Source organism: Carassius carassius, chromosome 33 (assembly GCF_963082965.1).
Source record: "Carassius carassius chromosome 33, fCarCar2.1, whole genome shotgun sequence".
Taxonomy (NCBI): domain Eukaryota; kingdom Metazoa; phylum Chordata; class Actinopteri; order Cypriniformes; family Cyprinidae; genus Carassius; species Carassius carassius.
The window spans coordinates 9,973,345-9,979,665 of NC_081787.1; positions in this window are offsets into that span (position 1 = coordinate 9,973,345).

Below are 6,321 nucleotides of genomic sequence, written 5' to 3' on the forward strand. Positions count from 1 at the left end.
TTTTCATAAATCAACATAAATGAAAAAAAAATAACATTATAATATTTTAACAAATATGAAACGCGCTTTTTTTAATGGCTACAACAGTATAGTATGCCTAGCCTACTCTCTATTTGTACAAATTTCTGCACATTAATTTAATTCTGAATTTTGCACACACAAGTTGAAAGGCATTTGTTCAAATCAAGTTCACGGATAATTGTGCGTGCATTTATTAGCCTAATCATTATGATACTAAAATCCTAACAAATAGGCTATGCTATGTACAAAAAAATCAGATGAGCCCATAATATGAACGGTTAAGCATTTTCCTCCCATAGAAAACCATTATAAGAACGCTTAATGTGGCTTAATGCAGATTAGAATGTCCCCTTATTATGTCGAAATAAGATATCGATACTAGGCTACTGTCTACCGTGGTCTCCTTTTTGATCAGTGGAAACAATTTTTGCTTGTTTGGGATCTGACTGTCCAGCGTATTTGAAAAAGTTAAGCAAACTTTCCTGTCTTTTTGACATTTTTCCCCTGCGTGAAACGATCGAGGCTAACAGCAATCTCAACTAGTACAACAAGCGCGCAAGTCATGTGTCACAAACATTGAACACACTACACAAACAGTAATTTTTTTTTCATTTAGGCAATTAATTTTAGTGACACAGGAGGTGTCGGATCCAATGTCGGAGGTGACGGAACATGTTCCGGCTAAAATTAAGCCCTGGTAAAACCTGACTTTTCAAATGACAAGACATTGATTCAATGAGTTGCCACCCAACTTTTGATTTAATTACAGCTCTTAGTCTGTTGGGATCTGTCTCTAACTTCGCACATCTAGACTTTGCAATATATATATTTTTTATGCCCACTATACTTTAATAGAATGTATATGATATAAAAAGAAATCATGATATAAAAATAAATCACAACTATAATGTATGTGCTTTTTGTCATTATTATGAGCTAAATAACTCATAGCTGTGACATAAAAGGATGTAATGGATTTTTATTTTTATTTTTTTCATAATTTTGACTTTTGGTGCCATCATTTTGGCTTTTTATCTTTTTTGACTCTTCACTTTGACTGTTTTTAAGGCAGAAATTGAATTTCACCCCCCCCCCCCCCTTGTATTACTAATTATTTGAAAATAAATAAGAACTATTTTATATGTTATTACATATTGTTTAGTATTTCTCTGCCAATGAATGTACTGTATGAAAGCAGCATCAACTGTTATAAAAACAATGTTTTTTCAAGCAGTGCACAGTCTGGCAGGCTGATTTAAAACCTGCAAACACAGCAGTCAAGTCACCTTTATTTATATAGTGCTTTTAACAATACAGCTTGTGTCAAAGCAACTTTACAGTATCAAATAGGAAAATAGTATGTCAATGCAAAGGAACGATAGAAAACATTAAATTTTCAGTTAAATGCAGTTCTTCATTAAATTGAGTGATGTCATCATCCTGGTTAGTTCAGTTTAAATTGTATTAATCTTAATGATACAAAACATTCTAAAAAGTTCTGTTATAGGCCTACTAAATATCATCACTTCTGGAACTCCTCTTGTCCAATCAAATTAGAATACTTTAACTGTTTAAGAACACTATAATGATGGTAAATATGATGACAGTAATGACTGTGATTTGACAGAGAGAGTGTCCACCTCTCACTTCAACCTCATAATTACAAGCACATCACTCTGTAAAGCCTTGGATGGAAAGAGAGATGGACGGATGAGTATAGACAGAATGATGAGGTGAAGAGAAAGCTTGCTTTGATGAAGGCTGGAGGGAGGTCTATCCTGAGGGGCAATGCTGTAATACCCCACCATCATCCCCCGCTCCCCACATCAGCCTTTCCTCTCCATCACTGTCGGCCGGAGGGGGCAGCCCAGCTGACTGCAGAGGGGAAACGATGCATGTGGTGTGGGCGAGGGCAGGGGGAGTCACCCCCATGGCACTTCTGTAGTTCTTTTCGTATCAATCACTCCACAGGCATAGAGCTAAAGACAGACTCGCTGCATGCCATCATCCACTCAGGACTGGAGCATTAAAAAAAAACTCCTACCATCCACCTCCCCAAACAACATCGTCCTCTGATCTCTTTCTTACAAACATGCTCATTCCATCTCAATCTTGACCCTCTGTTGGCTGTCATTCTGTGGCTTCTGCCAGACCCCTGCAAATCGAGTTCCATTAGCCTCAACCTGACAGTGGGAGTCTCTGGCAAGGCAAAGTGTGAGTAATGCGATTTGTCTCTCTGTTGTTTTGCATTGGGAAATAGACTGTGAATGTGTTTACAGACATGAGGATGAAAGACAGAGTGTTTTGAGTGGTGGGCTTCAGAAGGGACTTTAATTAAAATCATGGTTACAAGAAAAAAAAAAAACTCCTAAAATTAAACATTTCATAGATGTCAAATACAGAAACACTTTGTCACAACTTGGTTGTTAAATGCACATGAAGAAGATAAAGTTCCAAAAGTCTTTAATGATCCATACTGAAGAGAATTCAAACAAGGAATGCAACTAAACTCAACCAAAACCCTGACGAGACTGAACAAACTGAACTGAAACAAGGGAAACTTAAATAGACAGATCCAGTATGGTTAGTGACGAACATCTGAACAGAAATCAGAAATAATAGGTGTGTCTCAATCACCTCCCTAGTTCAGTAGTCAGGGCACTGATCAGGGAGTCGGACATTTTAAGGGCTGTCTCAATCGCGAAATCCTTCCAGTGCACTGGAACGTTCGCTCCCTGAAAATTCCCACAATGCAGATTGTCATTTTAGCATCAGATCCCATTCTTCATTTCAGATTTCAGAAGGGTGCTCGTGAGTGCCCCCTTTGCTGTTGCGATGTGCCCTCGATATACAGCAAACTTCTACCCAACAGTCAAAGTTGCATTACATCACAAAACTGTGGTTGCTATGTAATGAAAAAGCATGTGACAAAAGGCACAACGACTTCATATGGGCATATATAGTATTTGCGCATTTCCTAACACTTTAGCTGTGGTCCAGAGCCATAAAACGCATGGTAGAACGACCGGGAAAGGATAGAACAATATGAGAAAAACGCGTTGTTTGTTTTATCTCTCCACAGTCACTTGTATTTTCTTGTCCTTCTCCCAAGGGTTTATATTTTGCTGCTTGGAAAAATTAATCAGGCTATCAGTTGTTTACCGACATGCTCAGACTTGCCACTCTAAACCGCAGGTTCATTAATAGGAAACAATTAGCACCCAAGCTTGCACTCAGTACAACATAAGGGAGGTTGGTAAAATTACAGCATGCTTCAGCATATTTTATGCTTAAATTAATATATTCCTTTCACCTCTCTGATAACTGGAATGTCCCCAGCCATTATTACATTGTATTTATTTATTTATTTATTTATTTATTTATTTACTTTTTGAAGAATGACTTTCCGAATTACTTCTTGTAAAAATAATACCAATTGTATAGTTGTTTGCTGTCAGAATTGGGCTAAATCGCCTTCTGGAGACACAGTATTGCACATCCCGGGGTTATTGAGTAATGTAAGGATTTTACCATGAAGCCAATTCAGAGGCAACCACAATAATAGCATTTTTTCATTTGGACCAAGAATCCACAGGTGACTATTAGACTATGTCTCTCTTTTCCTTTTAAATGAATAATTCTGCCATCTTTATTTCATCTTAAAAGAAGTGCAATGTGACCCTGACCCATATCAAATAAAAGCATTACCTAGACTTATTAGCGACACAAACCTGGGTATATTTTTCTCTTTTTCCATCCCATTCTCCACTCTCTTTATCTGTTTTCCACCTGTGATCACACAGTCTTATCTTCAGTGATATGCTGTGTGACCTTCCATTCAGAGCCAGTTGTGAGGAGGTGCTTTGTCGGAGGAGAGGACAGTGGAATGGATATTCATTAGTTATGAAACAGCCATCCACATTCGCATGATGACCTCCAAGGATGTCGGATAAAAGACAGCCAACAATGAGGGATGTAATTTAAAGCCTGCACTCCAACTTTTATGGGCTGACCTTCCCCTACAACCCTGGCCTAGCTTTCATACTCATCTACCTATATTCAGACATCATCTGACATAATGGACTCAAACAAGTCCAATTAGAAACTAGAATTGTAATGGTGACTGCACATATAGATTAAATTATGTTCCATTATCATGTATAATTGTAATGTGATCTCATTAGTGTTGTGAAAGCCGGGGTCAAGCCTTGCAGTGTTAAGTACACCAGCTATTCAATTTAGAGGTCAAATAATCCCCAAGTCCACCACTTGATGGCCCATCAATCATTCTAAACACACAAGCACTCAATGAAAGCTGCGGAAAGTGACAACAGATTTGCACGAGAGATTGAACCTGTTTTTAATTAGGTCCTATTGTACGTGCGATCTGCAAGCTCAATATCTTACAAATGTAAGCTGCTGACAATTAATTAAAATGTCCGTATAACTTTGGTGCTGACTGATGGGGGGGAGATTTGTCTAAGTCAAATAATGAAGCAGGGATATAGCTGTGCTGTAGTGTGACAGTAACAATATGCAGATTGCCAGGAGATTTTTGGCAGCAGCTGAGATCTGGGATTTATTACAGAATTGTGATAAGGACCCTGGAAAAAGCCCTCTCATCAGGCCAGCAAAATGGGCACTGAGAAATTAATTTATTTATTTTTTAATTGGGTGAAAGAAAAATTATTTGTTATATACCGTTTTTTTTTATTTTGGTCTGATGCATTAGTCATTCAGGTGTGCTAGGTGTTTGCAGTAAGGTTTTTGAAGGTAAATCTGCATTATAAGTCGTCCCAATTTCAAATCAGTAATTAGAGTCAGTTTATATGAGCCAATTAAATGCAATTAGTCATTTTCCACCATGTCAAGAGTGTTAAACTATATAAATGGTCAAACTGCAGACTGTCAGACTACAAATTCATATAGCCTAGGCACATTGGCCATTTTTATTAATTAATATTTATTCACCAAAAAAATGAGGGTTTGACTCACATCACTGGCCATCAAACATTGCTATTGGACTTCTAGTTGTCTCTGTGCAGTTTAATTATCATTTCCATGATGAGGCCTGTTCCAAACCCTGCCAAACTTTAATAAAATGTGACTGATTGATTGGGGTTCAGTGCAAAACACAGCAGTTAAGGTTGGATGGAGGAGTATGTAATTAGGAGTGTAGCAGTGCATCCTCCAGTGAAGATGCGGGAGATGCATACATTCCCTTGATGTGCTTCCTGAGAGAGTTATCTCCAAGTCAGTCCGTCCTACCATCAAGTGACTGATGTTTTTATTTATTTAGGATGAAAAAGCTTACGGTTAAGCACTGTTTGTGCTCACTATCTTAATTGCTATGGAAATTAATGTAAAATGGCACTAGAGTCCATCAATTGGAAAGTAAAGTTTAAGGAAGATTGCAGAGAATGGACTGATCATTAAAAAACATTGTGGCCAATATAACTCTTACTGTATGCTATGCTCCGGGACAGGAATTCTCAGTCATGCTCCTGGAAATCGTCTCAGGTTATGAATGTAACCATGGTTCCCTGAGAGGGAACGAGACACTGCGTCCTCTAGCTCCCCGCCATGCTTCGGACACAAGCTTCACGAAGAAGATAAGTGACGGGTCCTATGGGCGCGTATTTATAGTTGCGCCGGTAGTGACGTCAGAGACTGTCGCCGGCCAACACGTTGGCGTTTTTCAAAGTATGCTTCAGACACGGGTCACGACGAGGTGTTCCCCAAAGCGACCCCTAGAGGACGCAGTTCGAAGTTCCCTTGACAGGGAACTACCATTCTGCAGAGTTCAGTTCCATCTCTGCTCTGGCACCTGCCTGTAATTTTCATAAGACCTTGATTAGTCAGTTCAGGTGTGTTAGATTATAGTTTAAACTAAAGTCGACAGAAATTGTAGATCCTCAGAAGCAGTACTGAACATCCTGGTTTTAGAATCTACAGAACGGGTCTAACTTTTAGTCGGTGAATTAAAATTGTACGTCAACTCTTTGTGAATTTATATCATTATATAATTTATAAATAATTATATACAAATAATTGTTTGCGACTTCCAAGACTTATCTAAATCAAAATTTTCTAATCAAAAAATTTGGCAATAGTGCCTCTAATATATGCTTTATTAGTTACAGTATCACACATCAATACCACAATATTAGACAAATAAATAAATTCAGCATTATGTTTATAGCATTGTTGATTTAATCAATTTGAATGTGATTTTATGAAATCCCAAAAGTAATTTAAAAAAGTAATTAAATTCAAAATGATGTAGGGAAGTGCAAAATG